The sequence below is a fragment of the Haliotis rubra genome, unplaced genomic scaffold, assembly GCF_003918875.1.
Source record: "Haliotis rubra isolate DU_JTF1 unplaced genomic scaffold, ASM391887v1 Scf22, whole genome shotgun sequence".
Taxonomy (NCBI): Eukaryota; Metazoa; Mollusca; class Gastropoda; order Lepetellida; family Haliotidae; genus Haliotis; species Haliotis rubra.
In genome coordinates, this window is record NW_025766225.1 from 3,582,703 (window position 1) to 3,604,832 (window position 22,130).

Genomic DNA, 22,130 nt, shown 5'->3' on the forward strand with positions numbered 1-22,130 from the left:
CGCAGTGAAGCATGAATACCCCACTCAGACACATTATACTGACTCCGACCCGACCAGTCCTTGTTGTACCAATTAATGCCGAGCGCCAGGCAGGGACCAACAAGTACCATATTTTAACGTCTTTTGGTATGACGCGGTCGGGGATCGAACCCGCGACCTTCCCCTCTCGGGGCGGACGCTCTAACCACTACACCACGGAGGCGGTCAGGTTTTTACAATTGTTGTATAACAGTACATTAGGTCTGTGACATTGTTTCATAACATTGCATAAGGTATTATAATTTATAGAAAATAATGTGCGTACCACTGTTTTTCAGTTGTTAAAATCGTTTGTACCATTGTTTTATTGTAGTTAGAATGGGTATACTATTGGTTAATAGTAGTTCATAAGTTGTGTATCATTGCTTTAGAGCAGTTCATATTATTTGTACCATTGTCTCATAGTACAGTATTAACTTCCAATGGTTTGTAGCATTGTTTTATAGCAGTTCAAAAGGTTTGTGTACTTGTCTTATGACATTGCATACTGTGTGTACCATTGTTTTATAGTACTTCAAATGGTTTGTACCATTGTTTTATAACAGTTCATAACGTTATTACAATTGTTTTATGACAATACATTATCTTTGTACCATTGAATTATAGCAGTTCATAAAGTTTGTACAAATTGTTTTTAGGAGTTAAAAAGGTTTTTACAATTCTTTCATAACATTGCATAAGATGTGTTTTATAGCAGTTAATAGTGTCTGTACCATTGTTTTATAGTAGTACAAATGGTTTGTACCATTGTTAAATGATAGTTCATAAGGTATTCATCATTGTTTTAGAGCAGTTAATGTTATTTGTACCATTGTTGTTTTAGTACAAATTGTTTGTAGCATTGTTTTATGGCAGTTCAACTGTACCTCACAGCAGTTAACATGGTATTCTCCTCGACGAGCAGTGCAGAGGATTGAGAAGGTGTGTATTGATCAATAGACGTGCTGAGCCATGTCATAATGATATTTTCGTCTTGACATGTGACAGATATACAATATCAGCAACATAGTTCTACCTGACCAATGACGTGACTGCCTCTCTAACGATAACGATAAGCCCACGAGTACACTGAATCTATATGGATGCACGTTTCGTATTAAAAGTGTTTTATCTAACTAACCAGGGACAATTCAGTCGTTATTGGCAGGGTGTTATAGTGTTCTAAAGCAGTAGTACAAGACACAATTACACTGGAACTAAGACTTTCATAATCAGCTGTTCTTTAAGTGCAAGGTTACTCAGTGTTTAGGGACATTACGGGCTGCAGTCCATGTTCGTCTAGGTAACACACTCTGTATGTGACATAGATATTATTCTAACTTGGCGTTCCACGTTGCAAAGATGATACATTATGTTTTATGCACAGGAACCCGTTATCGGCATGTAGGTTAAACATAGACCATAGATCTACACGCACGTTACATATATAAATAGAGTAAAGGAGCAGCAGCTGCCATCTTGGATTGCCGGGCCGAGATCGACTCGTTCCGATTTCAGGCCGAAATGTACGCTAAGAATTCGGTGACATTCCAAACCATTCACACGTACCTCTCAATTATACATTTCCCCACACATCCTGTCTGGTTTCCACGACATGTCACCCGTTTTATTAACTTTAATACGTCCTCAAACTCGCATATCGAACCAAACTACCTCTGGGGTGAACGTTACCCCGCACTCGCTGCCTCTCGAGCGATCTGATTGGTCCGCTGAGCGGAAGTATTTTTAGTATCGGTACACAAACAGGACGGCATGGTTTGAGGGCGAAAGTTGTTCTTTTTAAATGGATATAAATATATAAGCAAAATGTATATTAACAAACACGAACAAATTGTGCTTCTGACAATACCGAGAAAATAGGGAGAAAAAATATATCAACAACTTTCGCCCTCAAACCATGCCGTCCTGTTTGTGTACCGATACTAAAAATACTTCCCCTCAGCGGACCAATCAGATCGCTCGAGAGGCAGCGAGTGCGGGGTAACGTTCACCCCAGAGGTAGTTTGGTTCGATATGCGAGTTTGAGGACGTATTAAATTTAATAAAACGGGTGACATGTGGAAACCAGACAGGATGTGTGGGGAAATGTATAATTGAGAGGTACGTGTGAATGGTTTGGAATGTCACCGAATTCTTAGCGTACATTTCGGCCTGATATCGGAACGAGTCGATCTCGGCCCGGCAATCCAAGATGGCAGCTGCTGCTCCTTTACTCTATTTATATATGTGACGTGCGTGTAGATCTATGGTCTATGTTTAACCTACATGCCGATAACGGGTTCCTGTGGTTTTATGCCAGAGGAACAATGGTATGGCATTTATCACCTGCTCCACAGCAATAACATGCACGTTTATAGGAAAATCTCGAAAGCTGATAAATCTTTGACTTCGAGATGCAGCTAACATGTTCTTGAGCAGGTGGTAGATCTAGTCTACAGCCAAATGAAGAGCCGCAGTTCTGGCCAAGGAAAGCTGCTCCACAACAATAACATGTACGTTTATAGGTTGTTTGGGTCCAACTCGTGTAACGTGCCTGTGGCCCGTGTCATGCCGTAATATAACTGTTTATAAATGGATTAAATGAGACTCACAATTAACTTTCTTTGAAAGCACATGATTTCAGGCGAGAATGGAAAACAAATCATGAAAACACTGTCACAGCGAATTTGAGCTCTCGATCCAGTTAGTAGCGACAAGGATGGGTTACTGAGACCAATTCTAACCCGGAGTCTCGGAACAGCAGTTGATCCTGTGTCCTTCAATTTACTTATACCCCTACTGCTATGAATTATCACTTCCAACCTTCAATTATTCCAAGTAGTTTATTACATCCAAAGTTATAAACGTAAAGGACATAATCACAGAGCGGCACTTCACCATTTGTTTTAGTGAGAACTAACAGGCACAGAGCACTAGACAGGTCGGATAATGTGAAGTGGTATATTCTGGTTCGTCAGACAACCCGTCTGTTGCTTTGTAAAGAGATTGCCCCTCGCAAGGATCTCAATCGCTGTGCAATCAGTGTCAACCCCGCCAGGCTGCACTGGTATCACTGGATTTATAGTCACACGCAACATTTAAATCTGTCTGGCCAAGCACTCAGCCAATCCTGCAATCACAGCGTGTGTATCTGTGCTTCTGAGAGTCTGCTCTACAATTGGAGTTGAATAGGCGTCCGACGTTGTACAATTGTCAGAAAGACCAGTTCCAATATCAGTGTAAATGTAGACAAGGGAGGAATTCCCGTCGCAGTAGACAGCTAATGGAATACCATGGCCACTCTCAAAACACGCTTCCCGGAATAGACTGACGTAATCAAGGTTGGAGACGATCGGAATTATCCGAGACCTTTCCTGGACGTTTGTGAAATATAGCATTTGTGTTTTTTTACCTCGCTGTGTAGTTATGACGGGCATCTACATAGCTAACAATCTTTGCTGTAGTCGCCCATGCTGGCATAAGTAGGGGAAAGAAAAGCACTATATATGTAGTGTATAACACTTGTACGCTGTACCTTCAAGGCGATCTACTGCCAATTGGCTATATTGAGCGACGACCTTTTCTGTCTCGGCCTTCCCTCTATAATGCAGGCTTAATTTCCTAATGTGTGTAGGGCGAGGGTATATTATTCATATCTGGACATAAAAATAACTTATGGATTTATAGATTGGAAGGTGAAATATGTATCTAAATTGGCTTCAGTGGACACTGGTCTAGACAGTAACTATATCAACTGGTCAGACCGTCGGGGTTAGAATGATTGTATGAAATGGAATATTTTGTAGAAATCATATTGTTACATATGAGACCTGGATTGAGGGGAATAGAGTTTTGGCCGTGACATTTCACTAATTGGTAGATTTCTTTTCAAGTGGTCAGGGATCATGGGTTACCTTCTGGTATTCGCTGTGCAGAGCGTCCTTTGAGCTATAAGCCTGCTTTAGATTTTGGAATCTAAGTATGCGTCCTGATTATATTGATTTCAATTCCGGACTATCATTTCTCAATACTCTGATGTAATGTTATTCAAAATAACAGTGTACTTTTTGCAGACACTCCTGGAAAAGGTGGATCGTCAGATTCGATGAAACAGTTCTCTATCCCGGTTGATTTTGAAAGGTCTAAATATCACTATTTTCACTTGTGACATATGTTCCCGTGTTCATATGAACAGCAGATTTGACTTTACATGTGTTTGTAGCGGGGCAGTCTATACATATTCATAAACACCGGGTCATCACTATTTGATAGCGATTCCTTTATTGATGCTCATACTGCGGGTTTGTCGCTTATTTGGTAAATGAACTCTAAACTAGAGTGGATGACAGTCAAGAACTGGAACTGGGTAGCATTTCTTATTAGCAGTAGCCGTGAGTTGCAGGGACACAGACGTCAGTTGTTGAGGTCACATTTAGGAACAAAAAGAAAGAAGAATGGGTAAGCAGAATCCCTGGACCAGGGTGTTCCCACTGGGCGTTTAGGAACTGGATCAAGGTAAATGATCGGCACATGCTTCGGGCCATACAGTTCAGAGTATTTATGCCAGTTATGTGCAGCAGCTGACTTTGCGCCACTGGTTGTCTGCAATTCATATGGTTTGCACATCTGGCTTCCAACAACTCAATAGTTGGACTATGGGCTTCCATCAACTCGTATGATTTATACCTTTGGCTTCCAGAAACTCATAAGTTTTGTATAATAGATTTGCAGCATGTTATTATGTAATATGTACCACTGGCTTCCAAAACGTTTCCACCACTGGTTTCCATTAATTCATACTGTGTGTACCAATGTGCTATATGAATTCCCTATCCGTGAAGATCCGGGTTAGATTTAATGTTCAGTAACCCATGCTTGTTGTAAGGGGCGACTAACGGAATTGTGTGATCAGGCTCGCTGACTTGGTGTTCATTTGTACAGATGGAATATTGCTGATTGCCGCGGTAAATAACAGACAACCGAGTATCAATCCCTATAGTTTGTACCATTGTCTTATAGCAGTGTATATGGTTTGTACCATTGTTTTATAGCAGTGTATATGGTTTGGACCAATGCCTTATAGCAGTTTAAATGGTTTTTACCATTGTTGTATATCAGCTCGCGTGGTTTGTACCAATGTCTTATAGCAGTGTTAATGCTTTGTACCATTGTTTTATATCAGCTGGCGTGGTTTGTACCATTGTCTTATAGCAGTGTAAATGGTTTGTACCATTGTTTTATATCAGCTCGCGTGGTAAGTACCATTGTCTTATAGCAGTGTAAATGGTTTGTACCATTGTTTTTATGGCGGTTCACTTGTTTTGTACCATTCTTTAATAGCAGTTCAAATGGTTTTGAACAATTGCCTTCAAGCAGATCAGAAGATTGATGCTGTACCCCCAGCAGATCAGCAGTGAAGAGGACTGAGAAGGTGTGTATTGATTGACAGACGTTTTAAGCCATGTCATAACATTATTTTCGTCTTGGCATATGTCAGATATGCAATATCAGGAACAGAGTCCATATATATATATATATATCTTGGAAGGGTCCAATCTTTGCACCTTTTACCTGACCCCTGACGTGACTGCCTAACGATAACGATAAGCCCTGAACACTGAATCTATATGGATGCGCGTTTCGCACTAAAAGTGTTTTTATCAAAATAACCAGGGGGAATTCAGTCCATACACAACATTGTTTAGGTTTGTGGTATCGAGGGGATATTTTGATAGCAGCCTATCACCCTACAGCCAATTGAATCAACATTGGCATGTACGTGGAGGTTCTCCTTTGTCCTGCCTGTAACTATCCGTTTATTCACTTTGCTCCAATTTACACCGCTCCCGAATGTCATAATGACCGTATAGTTCCCGTAATCACTGTAAAGCCTGGCGATAACCTCCTTACACTGTTGAGGGTTGCCGGCCCTGCCACTAAGTTAGTCGGGCCTTGACGCTACCAATGAGAGGAACATGTACAGCTAACAACGTTTTCTCCAACATTAACCACAGGCGAAATTTGTTTTAGCCTGAAATGCTTTTACTGCTCTGGCCATTATCAACATTGCTTGTATGGAGAGCCAGTAAGGCCATAATTGGACCAAAACAGAATTTACTCTGAAGTCATAGTGCTTATAAGTGACGCGACTCTTACACCATGGCGTTTGTTAGGACGTTGTTGAGAAATACTTTGAGAGAACAGAGCCAGTGTTCACAAGAGTATCGTTTATAGCGGACTGTGTCTTCTTATACTTATCTAGACGTTGTAAAGACATGTGGGACTTTGTATGTGATGAGGAAATCAACAACTGCTATAAATAGGTGCATGCAATACGATTTACTTCAGAATCATAAAAGGGAATGTTCCAAGTACTCGGACCAAACTTGTTGGGATCACCAGTTGTTCCCAGGGCGAATGGAGAGGTACAATTTGATAAGGGGCAGTGGGGTAGCCTAATGGTTAAAGCATCCGCATCGTCACGCCAGGTTCGATTCCCCACATGTGTAAAGCCCATTTCTGGTGTTCTGATATTGCTGGAATATTGCTAAAAGCGGCGTAAAACTACTCACTCACCCAAATTTGATAAGGTGAAGGTTAATGTTCTAACACAACAAGCACAGCAAACGTCTGGGACCTTCAACACTTCAGGATGTCTTTCCACGTCAAGCTGACGTGCCGTGATATAACATGAAATGCATTACACTGCGGCGTTAAGTCTGGCTCACTCACTCACGCATGCATCAGATCATTGACTGTTGCAGCAGTTAAAGTGCTATTGCGGTTTTACATCTTACAACGTCAACTTGACCCAAATAATATCTCATATTTATCTTCAGCATGAAGCAGTCTTATGACAGAGACTGTGCTTCACCAACGTCTAAATATGAATTTATCTCATGTCAAAAATCCATGAACTCTGTTTGAACTACAGCTTCGGATAGTGAAGGATTGTAAATAGTCTATTGATTTCTCCCCCTGTTGGAAGTAATATTTTATCTGCAAATCAAAATTAACAAACATTATTGCCCTTAAGGCAAGTAGGAGAGGTAGTGGAGATCGGTGATCAGGTTTTCAGTGAGTCAATAATCAAACACTGCCTTCCTCGTTCCCAAGGTCGCTCTGGATACAGATAGGCTCATTTAACTGTCATGCTTCGAATGCAGCTTGGTAAATGAACTTGTAATTATAATTAGTCGTCAAGAAGATTGATTTAGTAAACATGAATTATCGTAGGCCATTCGTTAAGAAAATGTTTTCCAGATGACTAGTAATGGTGAAGATTCATTTGAACCCAATTTCAGTAGTGGAACAAAATTCCCACATTATTCAAATTAGTAGAGCTGAGGAATTGCCATTTTGATTTAGCTTCTTCGCGCTGATGAAGAGGGTATGGTTTTGTGTAACGGTCTGGAAAAGAATTTATTCCCGATGAGGTTAATTTGGTATGCAGTGTAATAACATTACTGATATATGTGATTTCATTGACGATACTAAATATCGGTTAATACTCGGGCAATCTTTACTAATCGTTTTCACAAAACTACACTGACGGGGAAAAGAAAGTATATACCCATGAATGAATGAATGAATGAATGCCGACTTTAACAAAGAAGAAAATGTTATTTGATGGTCACTTACACGGGCACCATACAACATTGTCATTAGGAGGTTTGCAGTCTCTATATAATCTTGAATTTTTATCTCACCTTTAAACTATCGTCATAACAATATGTTTCACCATTTAACCTCATCTTAAACTATCGCTATGCCATTATGTTTCACCTCACCTTTAAGATATAATTATGCCACAATAACTCACCATTTCACCTCACCTTTAAGATATAACTATGCCACAATGACTCACCATTTCACCTCACCTTTATAATATAATTATGCCACAATGATTCACCATTTCATCTCTTAACTATCGTCAGTGGCGGTGCAATAGCCTAGTGGTTGAAGCGTTCGCTCGTTAAGCCGAAGACCCGTGTTTGATTCCCTACGTGGGTTCAATGTGTGAAGCCCATTTCTGGTGTCCCAGACCGAAATATTGCCGGAATATTGCTAAAAGTGGCATAAAAAACTCACTCACACACTCACGCAATGAGTGTTTTGGGCAGAATATGATTATACACCGAATATAATGACAAATAGACCATAAACAGTTGATGATGTATATATTCTCCAAAGCCTACAGTTTAACACAATTTCATGTAGGTGTATGACTCCCAAACATGTGGTATGAAAGTTTTTCGAAGATATACTAAAGAGCTGCATATACTACAGACAAACTTAACCAACCGCGTAAATAGTTACAACTTTGTATACCGTTGTACATAAAAGACAGGAAAAACCTAATCTTAATATATATTCATTCATCGGTTTGGGGGGGTGGGGGGGTGGGGGGAGGATCGGCAGCCTTAAAGTGTTCGCCGGCGATTGGGTTCAACTCCTCACACAAGTAGATATTGAGATAGATATATGTTGTGAAGCCCATTTTTTGATGTTTCCTGAAGTTATAGTGTTGAAAAATCCATAAAAGTACAATCGCACCCATTCACCCACCATTCATCAGCGTCCGTGAGGACAATTCGTCCACGGTTCCTGACAATCATCTACAGAACCGAATACACATGAATGACTGGTTAGTCACACCGCCCACTAAAATCAGTCATGCATGTTTAAGTACGTGATAAAAAAATTCACAATCATCATTTCCCTTTGACCCGTGCCAGTTAATGTTAAATCTAACATAGCAGTTTCATTGATTCCACAGAGTCGAGCAGGCTACTTGTGTCTGATGTGCTCGGCGATCCTCAACAAAGAGCTAAACTGGAGACGGTATCGTTATTCTATACTAATATCATACAAGCAGAGTAAGCGCAGCAAAGAGACCTCCGCTGGTCTTCATTATTCATCAGAACAGTGTATGATTCAGTCGGATATTGAACTAGAAAAGTTCATTTAACTCCATATCACTGAAGTGTCCATTACAAACACAAACTGAAGTATCTGCACAAATATCACATTTTTATTTCCGCCTAAAGAGCAAGCGATGAAATTCTGCTTTTATTACTGTGAAGGAGAGTCAGTATAACGTCCATTTGGATATTACACTATTTGTCAGCAATGACGTAGGAGAGTGCCCAGGGCGGGAGGAGGGTACGGAACAAATTAGTCATCCAGATAGTGCCACTACAAAATGAACTGGAGTCTGAAAAAAAGAAATATCTCAGTTTGGTTAAAGAGACTCTTCGAGTTTTCTCGTTGAACAGAATTAAAGATGTTTGCTGGTATATATTTCCGTTTATAAGGTATAATTAAAAATACAACAAGCTAACGTAACACTTTTGCACAGAAGGTATACCTTATGTTTGAGGATGAATTCAGAAGTTCGAAACTTTGTACACCGGATGTCTGTCGGCCATATTTGTTTCATGCATTGCCTCTAATAGGGCGTCACGCAATAGCGTGAATACTTGACAAAAAGGGAATAAAGCTCAATATGAACACATACAAAAATCCGCTTGCGTTTGTATGGTTTTGTGTGATTAAACCTCGAAATAGAATATCAAAGCGAACCATAAGGATCGACAGTCACTCATCAATATCGCGAGATTACTCAAAAATAGACGATCAACAATGTCGTGCGTTAACTTGATCTTTGACTTGCATCGGGGCCACATTTCAACAAACGTGCAGCGTTTTTCATTAACTAAGGTAACTGAAAATGACATATATTTTTGAAAGTTTTTATTATTTGGCGTCCCCTCAACATCTCCTAATCTGTTTAAATATTGTTTAACGCAAAACTGTTGCAAAAATCATACGTCGATATAGAACTATTGTAATAACCATACGTCGATATAGAACTATTGCAACTTGCATATGTCCACGTACAACCAATATAACTAGCACACTTCAACAAAACACTATCTTACCTAACACTCCTCAACGTAAAGCCATCGCATCTACAATGAGTCAACCTAAGACTGCAGTAACTAGAAACGTCAACGTAAAACTATCGTAAGGTCCGCATAACAACGTTAGAATAACTACTGAACAATACGTAAGAGTAAAACTACCGTAACTACATACTTCACCGTACGTCTTATACCATACGTCAACGATAGATTATCGCAACAGCCATACGTCATCGAAAAATGATCGTCCCTAACATACTTCAACGTAAAACTTTTATAAGTTACGCATGACAACGTTAAACTATCGTAACACCACACTTCAGTGTAAACATATCGTAACTATTTCAAAGTAAGTCTATCGTAACGACTCAAACGCAAGACTTCCGTAACTACGACACGTAAGTTTACGTCCATAAGATTAGAAAATGAAACTGTCACGTCATGCAATTGTAGCTGACAAACAACGAAATTTTGAAGAAAGTTGTCAAGAATGGAAACGCAACATGAACGATTGCCGTTTCTCTTTAAATACGAAGAAAAACACGAGGCAAAAAGTAGTCGTATGCTTGCGTTTGGGAAACGAAATTCGAGACAATAATATCAGAAAGTTGCTAATTCAACAAGACAAACACACTCACAATATTTCCACAAGGGACACAAACCTGACCTTCACTTCACCAGTAGCTTTGACCTTTTCATTGGCGTATTCAAGGTCAATAGTCACGTGGCTGCCGGGCAAAGTCCCAGTGCAGTGTAGCCCATCAACGTGATCGTTAACGATGTCGCACCTATTGAAGGATGATGGCTTCTGAGAGGCTCTCGTGGCTATTGATGGGGGCTTGGAGGATCAGAGGTGTTACCAACAAGACATTAACAGCATGTAACGAGGAAATTGGACTTCGCAAAAAAAGCGAAACTCGATTTAGTTCTTGAATTGGGAATCAATTGGCACACGGCTGATATTGGACTGGATTGATTTCAGTCCCCAAGAGGGAAGCGGGTCCACTTCTCTGCTATACTTGAGTGAACGACCGGAGAAACTCGTAACAGATTTCTGTTCTCAAGTCTGGAATGTTAGGGTTTTTAAGTAAAACAAGTCGTGAGGGAAATACAATTTGTTACATCATTCAGCGTGTAGGAGGGAAATGTAATTTGCTAAATATTCTAATTGTAGCTAGCCGTGGGGGGAAACAATTGTTGCACTGTTCAGTGTATAACTAGTCGTGAGGGAAGTATCATGTGTCACATGATCAAGTGACACAATGTGTTACGTGATACTTGATCTGGGGAATACCATTTGTTACATCGTGCAAGTTAAGTCAATCAGGGGGAGAAATGCCATTTGTTACATGATCCATTTAATAGCAAGCCATGTTGGAAGAGAGATTTGGTACATGATCCAGCGTGTAATATGTCATGAGGGAAATCGCTTTGTTTCATCATCTAGCGTATGTCGTGTAGCAAATACCATCTTTTACATGATATAATGTACAACAAGTTGCGAGGAAAACATAATATGTTACATGATCAAGCGTGTTCCATGTTGTGGGGGGACAAATACTTTGTTTCATTGTTCCATGTAAAAGTTATGAGACAATCGCAATGTGTTACGAGATCCAGCGTTTAACTGCTCACGAGAGAAACAACATTTGTTACATCGAGCAACTTTAATACGTCACGAGGAATATACGATGTTGTTACATCATCCAGCGTTAATACATTTTGAGGGAAATACCATTTGTTCAATTTGTTCCTGTGTTCCTGGAGGGGAAAATAAGACAAGATCGTACTTACGTAAATTCTAAAGCTACACTTTTGGGAAAAAATGAATCTCTCTTACCATATCATGGGTAAACAGGAACTTTCCCATCAGCATGTCTAAACTTCGTCATGGGGAAGTAGTATCTAAGGTCCACTACAATGATAGAATGAGAATAGAAACTATACCTCTCAACTGAATTTACCAAATGTTTAATGTAATAGAAAATACCTTAACCTGGAGATATTATATACAGCATTTAACTGTGCTGGTGCTGAGTCAGCGCTCTAGGAACACAAGTATGAATAAAAAACAACAACCATAATTTGATTTAACACTTTGTCAAATTAAAAAGAAATAATCTCATAATACACAAAGGCTGATGGGAGTCTTGGACGTCTTTAAAAGTCATTAAATTTCCAATATTTGGCACCAAATAACGAACATGGTAGGGATTAAGTGGTTGCAAATATATTTCTTCAACCAATCTATTTTTACCCACAACCCAGCCACGGGTTACTTTGTACAAGGTTTTTGTGGAAATGATTGATGGTTCAGACAAAATCAAATTTATCAACATTCTGTAAACTTTCCAATGCAAAGGAAAAACAGCCGGTATACATTTTTGTGCCTTTGGTTAAAACTTAACTCTCCAAATCAAGTAAATCTACCGGGAGATACATGAACGAGCTCATGGTTCCATCCCGCAGCAATTGAAACACAGTAACAGCGGGCGGGCCAGGACAGTATATCCCTTTCTTGTTGCTAGTATTCACACTCTGACTGCTTATGGATTTTGAGTAAAACTAGAATGTGAAAAACCGTAACTGCAAGAACCAATCTAGACCTTAATCTTTGAACATATATCGGTAGGGTACAAACAAACAATTTCATTTAATTGAAAATGGCTCCAGCGAGATGGGAGATTCCTGAATCTTGAGAAAATCTATATCCTCACTGTAGGGGCTGGGGGTAACAGGAAGGGCAAACACTATGGCTCCGGGATTGTAAGGCAGACCGGGATATTACGTAACTATGGTATCAAAGATTTCCCAGCTACCACTTAATTTGACACTGACAGCTGACAAACCTCTGAGACATGGAAGAACATGACAGAAGATGCCCGCAAGCTGATTTGGCGCGTAATTGGTGCCCACGCCGTCCCTCCGATGCACCGTGAACGCTGTTGGACAATCGCGTGTTGTCACAGCAGCTACTCTGTACTGGGAGAGATTCAGGGGAGATCACTGTCGAGAACACTCCGCACACCTCGGGAAATCCTTTTTCAAATTTGTATGCGATATTTTTTCTTTTAATAAGCTTCATCACTTCATCAGTTCGTGTTAAGGAGGCTAATATTGGAAAAAAAATTTTTTTTAATTTTAAGAACGTCATGATAAGTTTTCTTGCAGTTATTTTCTGGCTGTTGATTCATTTAATTTACTCGGTAAAAAAAACTGGAAGGACGCATAATGAACTAATCACACATTACCAGTGAGTTTCCTCTTTGCTAATCACACATGCCCAATGAGTCCTCTCTTAACTAGAGGCGACAAAAGTTGCCCAAAGACATAAGCTGCCCTGAATACGCACAGTTGTGTTCTATAACCATGTGGGTTCGAATCTGAGATTATGTTCCTTGATCTCACAGCACCAGAGCTGGGTCCGTGATTTTCCGTTAAGTACAAAACGAGTCTATCGCAGATTAACGATTTTCTTCTTCCTTTCAGGTGTCATTATAGACGTTTTGATACATTCAATGCACTCTAACATACAACAATGTTAAATAGACACTATCTCACAAAGTATTAAAGTTTTACGACAAGGTTTTAAAATAACATTGATGCTATTTAAAATCTTCTTTCACAAACTTGAGTTGATGCAATCAACATTTTTCACACACCATAGCTGTCCTCCTACAACACTCTGCCACAATCCACAGATGTTTTATGCAATCATAAGGCAAATTTAACAAACTACAGATGACCTGCTACGACCAACAATCTCTTTCACAAGCTGTACAGATAATGCTACAACCCACAATCTGTCACTTACTGTAGAAGTTCAGCTTCACAGATACTCTCTTGAAATACACTGGCGCTCTTCCATAAACGTTTACAAACATAAAAAACACATTAAACAGAAGATTAATCGGATTTACAATGGAAAACACAAAGTATGCCATATAATCTCCAATAACTCCGATTTTCAAACCACGACTAATCTCCTTCCAACAATGTAAACACGACATTGTTGTAGCTGATAAAGCTCTCGTCCTCGTCTAATCGATGAGAACAACACAAACGATTACAACGAATGTGCAGCACACACCACCATTACACGTGCATTGTAATTCCCAGGCAGCAAATTGGAGCTGTCGTGTTGATGTGTTCACTAACACTTGCCATCACACGAGCGTTGGTCCGTTAACCCATACAAGCACTTCCCTGCCCAACACGGCCACCATCAATGCCTAACTATCACTGCAGGCGACAGAATAAGACGTGATGGTCGGCGGAACATGGAAAGGCAATTTAACTAGTATCTTCCCGTCTGCCTCAATTTAGGCTATGACAGGATTCTGCCTTGTTATGTTCGGATTAATTACAGCAGGAATGGTCTCTTTGGGGTTCAGTCAGGATGCAGAAAGGTCTTCTAATCTTACAGCCAGGCTCGTCCAGCATGAGAGGTCGTCTGATCAGGAGTGGTCTGGAGTGAATAACGTCTAACGCCACACTCAGCAATATCAAAGCAATGTCACGCCGGTGTGTGAAGGACGAGTCTGGTCCGGCCATGTCACAGAAAGCATGATCAAAGATCAATGTAGTCGGGTGTGAAGCATGTTTCAAAGATCAATGCAGTCGGAATGTGAAACATGCAATTATAGAAATGGCATTTTAATCTCTTCTTTATCCCGGTCTCTATAATAAACTGGATTTGGAGTGGACGTGCTGGTTCTTCCATAGTGGGCGTGTACCCAGTTCCTAAACCAACACGTGGGTCAGTCGCCGCGACAGGCGCCATGGTTCACACTGTCATCCCACACCCGTGCTTATACCATCAACCACTGAGTTGCCTGGGTTAGATTGGAGTGAGCGAGTTCAGTTTTATGCCACAGTCAGCAATATCTCAGTTATATGGCGGCGGTCTGTAAAAAATCGAGTCTGGACCACACAATCCAGTGATCAATAGCATGAGCATCAATTGGGATACGATGACATGTGTCAACCAAGTCAGCGAGCCTGACCACCCGATCCCGTTAGTCACTTATTTCGACAAGCATGGGTTACTGAAGATCAATTCTAACCCGGATCTTCAAGGATCGGATTAGAATGGAGGTGAGGTGAAATTGGTTTTATCGTCGTGCTTGAGAATATTTCGCTCATATGACGACGTGCATGCCTGTGTATGTGTATGTGCGGCTGCTTGTACTAGCCCTGACTGAAGCTGGTTTTATAGTGCTAGCCCACTGAGATACCATGAAGCAGTGAAGCATGAATACCCCACTCAGACACATTATACTGACTCCGAGCCGACCAGTCCTTGTTGTACCCATTAATGCCGAGCGCCAGGCAGGGACCAACAAGTGCCATATTTTAACGTCTTTTGGTATGACGCGGTCGGGGATCGAAGCCGGGACCTTCCGCTCTCCGGGCGTACGCTCTAACCACTACACCACGGAGGCGGTTCGATTAGAATGGAATACGTACAAACCGCTTTCATGTAGTTGGCGTAAGAAATCACAGTTAATATTTGATTATAACAAAGCTTTTAATGCACATTTGTATTTAGTACCGAAAACATCTTTGTCTTTGCATTTAACGAGAAATAACGAATTCTATGAAAACGGTGGGCATTCTGTTTTAAACGATTCACTGAAAAACGAAACACTGACCAGTGTAAGGATGTGTTTTCAAATATCGCTGGAAAAGAACTGATTCATTTAGCAACAGTTATTGGTGAATAGATAAATTCGTTATGCTTGGGAGATCATGGAAAGAAGAATATTTAAAAAGAAGCTAACAAATATACAAACACACAAACACACCAGTATTATGATGATGCTAAACATGTCCAATACCAAATAGACGTGGGAGAGGTATTTGTCATTGTGTTACAGAGCGCTGTGATATTCCCCTGACACGTATCTGCCAACTCTCACGCTTTGGCTTGAGACTCGCGCATTTAATACTGACGTCACGCCCTCACCACAAAACCGATACATCACACGAAAAACTGAGTTTGATGTGAAAATTAAAAATATAACTCTTCATACATCGTGTTCAGTGTCTTCTCTGAGAAGGGAATTTGCACTTATGCGTTGGCTTCAGAGGGTCTTCAAGACCTAGCCGGGGGCTGCGGCCCTTGGAACCCAACATCTCAAGCTCTTTTCTCTCTTGGGGTTGAATTATCTGTTTACGAGGCTCTGAAGCCGTTTTCCGCCACATTCATGTTTTATATGACCTTCTTCACTGTGGGTCTTGCTGGCCCTTATACCCTTGCCGTCGTGATCTCACTGAAATACCTGAGAAAGTGATCTTAAACCCTAACCCTCACTCACCACTGTGTATAGGGCCTGTAAGTAGGTCCCGGCTCTTCGCGAGACCTTAGTACTTCCGGCGACAAACAACCTTTCATACCTTTTCGAATGGTCTCATGGTTGTCAGGTGACAGTATGGAACCGATAATCCTTCCAGGAATAACAAATTTCACATATAACCATCCCCAATTAGCCAACTATTACGACTGTCAACAACTGTGACAGCCACGCAAGGTTGTACACTTGGTCCTATCTAGTAAAGTCAATTTTTGGCGTACGCGCAATTTGGAACCAGAACTGGTTCTTGAATATGCGCTTGTCACCGGAAATCTGGTACCGGAAGTAGGCTGGGCCCCATCTCGCATATCGCAAATTGGCGCGGGCAGAGGCAGCCGGGAACCAGCTTAGTATCGAGAAAAGAGGTCATTTGGGGGTTATCTCGTCATGACGTGAATTGTCACGAGTTATCACGGAGTGACATGAATTGTCACGGAAACAGTTATGGGTCTGTTGAAGTGTTCGACTTAAGACGATATTTCTTCACTGATTCCTAGGAATATTTCTAAGGCTATGTTTCTGAACTCTCCGCGGGGTCAGTCCGTGTCTGTAGTGATGCTAGGGGGGGTCACACAACCTCCAAGGACGGGCGAAATCGATAGGGACACCCCACATCCTCCCCTGGAGTCGGATCAGCATCTCATAACCCGTAACGAAGTGCCCCATTATCTGCACCAAGGCTGAAAGACGTGCACAGGAATACAGTACCAGTCAAATTTAAGATCCCCATCTAAAATTCCGAAGTCTTAGGTTTTTTATCATTATGGTATATTAGTTTAAGAATTGCAGTATAAACTTATGCAAGATCAATTTTGTGAGTGCATTATTTCTATACACATTAGTTCATAATTATTAAGAACTATACTCCCTTGCAGAATAGCAGTTGAAAACATTTTATGATTATGCCAGTGCTATGTATTCAAATATTATTGAGCATTAAATGTGTTAACAAATACTTTTTGGGTTTGTGTCCCATTAGGTTGCTGAAGACTCATTTTATCCTGCGATATAATGATACTTGCATTATACATACACTTCCTTGAGATATATACTCTGTATACTCCAGGTCACTTACTACTGCTCCGTACTGTACACCAGCGATATCTTCCGCTCTCACGATTCGTCTGCCATTCCCTGGCTCGGATAACCGAATCTAAGCCAGGCTTCGGAAATTAATGATTCAAACGATCTCCGATAGCCCCGAAAGACGCGAGCGCCCTATAAGCATGAACGCTACACCTTCAGCGATAAAGCACAGAAATATGTTCCACGACGGCGCAGATCTGACAACGTTGGCACAACATCAACCACAGAGATGTGATGTAAAATAATTCCAATTTAGAGCGCATCTGTAAATGAATTGACTGGGGCGTGGATAAGACCATCAACTTATGTTGTACGGACGCTTATGAAAGTTGATGCCACATCAAGGAGAAATTCGGTGGTTGTACGTGATCATGTAACGATGTCACGAGACAGATTAAAGGACGTCCTTGGAAGATGCGTAAACATGTCTCTGTCTTCTCTCGAGTCGTATACATCACGAAATTGAAGTTGCAACGTGATCACGCCACAAGAGGAATCTCGTGCATCGTCAAGGGGCACTTAGATATTTCGTCATTCCTTTTTACTAAATACATGTATTCTGGAATTCTGGCAGCAATAACATTTGGGTGGCTGTCATATTCGTAATTGGCACATTCTAACAATTTTGCGAAGTTGTGATGAAAAGAGCGTTTGATTCTTTATTGTTTAATGCCGCGTAGCCTTGCTCCAAGGCTGGTCTGATTGCTAAGCCCATTGATGTATAGAAAGTCTATCCTTAAAAAGGCAAGTCTAGATAACCGGTCTGAGAACGCCAGCCTGTTAGTGGGACAGTGTATTAATTTCACTTATATTTTTTTCAGAAAATATTATTGAAACTACTAATGACGACCTTAGAGACGTGTGCGAGTCTAAACGACGGGCTGTGTCCAAGCTTTATGATACTGGTCTGTAAACAGTCGAGTTTGTACCAGACAAGCCAGTGACTTACATCATGTACATCGATCTGCGCAGTATGGATGCGATAGCCAACTCCCTGAGGCTGGTCCTTCGTTCCAATTTACAAGTATGATATTCTATAACTGATACAAGCTACCTTTTGAAACCAGTATGTTGTAAGCCTTGTTTACTATTCATGTAGGCGAGAACGTATTCCCAAGTGAGTGAGTGAGCTGGGTTTTCCAGTACAGGGAAAGCATGAAGCAATAAACCAGGATCTGCATGACTGGTTTGTACGTGCACGGACAAAAAACATACCCCTGTCGGGTCCAATTTTGAAAGAGAAGGCATTTCAGTTTTCAGCGGAAACAATCACTTAAAAGTCAGTCACAGTCTTTGATGACTGATTTCTTCACAAACTGAAGCTTTTATATGCAAGTATGTAATAAACAAATGTACATGTACTTTGTAAGTGTTTCGTCTTTATACGCATTCATGTAACATGGTTCATGCACAATCGTATGTTCGTCAAAGGGAGAAAACTCCATTAAAATCTGTGTACTTCGGACTACTGTATAATTCGGACTTTTTAGTCGGTCCGAAGCTGGTCTAAATAGGCCAGAGTGCACTGTATTCCAGTTATACCACAGCGTGTTAGCTTGGTGCGCGAGGGAAGCGACTGTCGTATGTCCTTGTTATAGCATAGGAGTTCTGTGAGTAGCGCTATGACTGCTTCAGGAAGTCTGCCCCAGCGTCTGTTGCACAAAGCGATCTCAGCACCAAGACTGTCGTAAGCCTATGTTACGGCCGCTTCACGAATGAGTTAGTTTACGGACGCCGCTTGTAGCAATATTCCAGCAATATCACGGCGGGGTACACCAGATATGGGCTTCACACATTGTACCTATGTGGGGAATCAAACACGGGTCATCGGCATGACGACCGAACGCTTCAACTACTAGGCTACCCCACCACCCCCGGTTCATGAAAAGAGCCACAGTCCTCCAACGTTTCCCACTTTGGTGACCCACGCCTACGAGTATGGTGCTGACAAACCTTGAAACATGATCATAGGTTCCTGGCGTGCCCAAGGGACGCAACTCGGCACGTTGAATTGCAACGCCTGAGTCACCCTCCCAATCTCACCATTTGAGGCTGTAAGGTACTGTTCCGTAGCTGGTACCAATTCCACAGAGATGTTTCAGCACTACGATAGTCCTAAGTCTGTACTGATCATGAACTCTGGGACTTAGCTAAACCCGTTTGTGGAAGCGGGCCCTGGTCATACAAGACGTGTTTTCGGACTCTCATTGGAGAGAACCTGTCAAACCTCGTGATGGATGTATATAAAATCAGCGTATAAGATCCCCCCCATATCTCGCCTCAACACACCAGTGACTGTTTACACAAGGAAAATGTATCAATCAATGAAAATAACACAGAAGTCAGGTCATGAACCGTGGTACCAGCTATTAAACATGCTGCAGGCGATCTGAACCGCCAGACTGCGCCTTGTAAAGTTAGACATAAAACCTGAAGCCCCAGAATTGATCTTCAAGTGTTTATCGGTTGCGTTCTTCGGGGAACAATTCCAGAACCATCAGCGTCCATATTTCACAGGAAAGAGTGTCGACTTGATTGATTAAATTGGGTGTATTTCATCCGGGGCCTTGGTCCGTCCTACGAAGACATCTTCGCTTTACGGTTGTCCAGTAGTGAGTGAGTGAGTTTGGTTTTACGCCGCTTTTTGCAATATTCCCGCAATATCATGGCGGGGGACACCACAAATGGGCTTCACACATTGTGCCCATGTGGGGAATCGAACCCGGGTTTTCGGCGTGACGAGCGAACGCTTTAACCACTCGGCTACCCCACCGCACGAATGATGACACATAAGCAAGGTTTACATTTTCCAGAAACCCATACCTGTTTGAAGTTGTTAACCTGGGGTCATGGCCTCTGTTACGTGTTGTATATATAACGCGAGCTCCACACATTGCCTGCGGAAGGCAACTCTGCACGACATACTCTCATTTAGACTTGGTCGTAATTGCAGTTTGTCAGGCTTCATATCGGATTTCCCCTATTGTAATTAGTTCATCAAAAAGTTCATAATGTCGAAAGCAAAAAAAACAAGAGTCATCAGAAGATGACATATCCCCCCAGCCCCCACATCTTTGAAAGAACAAATCATCTGACAGTTACTTAAAGTCCAGCTTGATTTTAGAGTGCAAATCGTTTCCATGGAAATCATGAAAAAAATAAATGACAAAAATCTGCAAATAGCAAAAGGCACCACTTTGGGATCTGCCTCACATATCTGCCAAGTTTTGCTGAAAGATATTAAGAAGTTTTCGCGTTGTGCTCCGGAAACAAAACCCATCCCTTCCTTTTTGAGACTAAGTTCGAATCATTTCCATGGAAACCGAGAAAATAATAAATCACAAATATCTGCAAATAGCAAAAGGCATCACTTCAATATCTGCCTCACATATCTGCCAAGTTTTGCTGAAAGATATAGAGAGGTTTTTGAGTTGTGCTCCGGAAACGAAGCCCACCCCTCACTTTTTGGATTAAGTCCGAATCGTTTCCATGGAAACCGGGAAAAATAAAAATGCCAAAAATCTGCAAATAGCAAAAGGCACAACTTTAGGATCTGTTTGATATATCTATCAAGTTTTGTTGAAAAATATTATACGGTTTTTGAGTTGTGCTCCGGAAACGAAGCAATCCTTACTTTTTGATACTAAGTCCAAAATGTTTCCATGGAAACCAAGAAAAATAAAAATGCCAAAAATCGGCAAATAGCAAAAGGCACCACTTAAGGTTCTGTTTCATACATCTACCAAGTTTTGTTGAAAAATATTGAACGGTTCTTGAGTTATGCTCCGGAAACGAAGCCCACCCCTCACTTTTGGGACTAAGTCCGAATCGTTTCCATGGAAACCGGGAAAAATAAAAATGCCAAAAATCTGCAAATAGCAAAAGGCACAACTTTAGGATCTGTTTGATATATCTACCAAGTTTTGTTGAAAAATATTGAACGGTTCTTGAGTTATGCTCCGGAAACGAAGCCCACCCTTCTTTAAGACTAAGTCCAAAACGTTTCCATGGAAACCGAGAAAAATTAAAATGACAATTATCTGTAAATAGCAAAAGGCACCACCTTAGGTTATTTTTGACATATCTACCAATTTTGATTAAAAAATATCGAACGGTCTTTGAGTTATGATCCGGAAACAAAATGATTACGGACGGACGGACGGACGGACGGACGGACGGACGGACGGACAGACGGACGAGGCGACGACTATATCCCACCGCATTATATGCCGGTGGGATAATAAACCATATAATTTTTGCAGAGTTTTAATATTCGTTGCCATGCAACGACGTAGATATCAGTTTGTCTTCTTGCCTGACGGGATTATCCATCCCAGCTATTGCACTGTCAACCACTGATGTCTTAACCTATTAAAAAGTTAGTGAGGGTTTAACACGCAGACCCTTGGGTGGCTGCTTGAATATTTCAAGGTAAGCTGATACGGCTAATGTGAGAAATCCCATTTTTACACGTGTATACACGTGTATACATAGCTAAGTGCATGTCCGACATTAGCAATATTCAATGATTTGGAAATATTTAAGCAACGACACAAAGGCATGAGGTTTGAACACTGAAAAAAATAAAATAATAATAATAATACAAAACAACAACGTTTGTCAGCGCGCGTTGCCCGGAAAGCAATGTTAAGCAAGGTTTCCATGTGTACGTATTGTCTGTGTAACTGCGCGATGCGAAGTGCGTATTACGTGTGCGTAATGACTAATTCCACACGTACGTGTA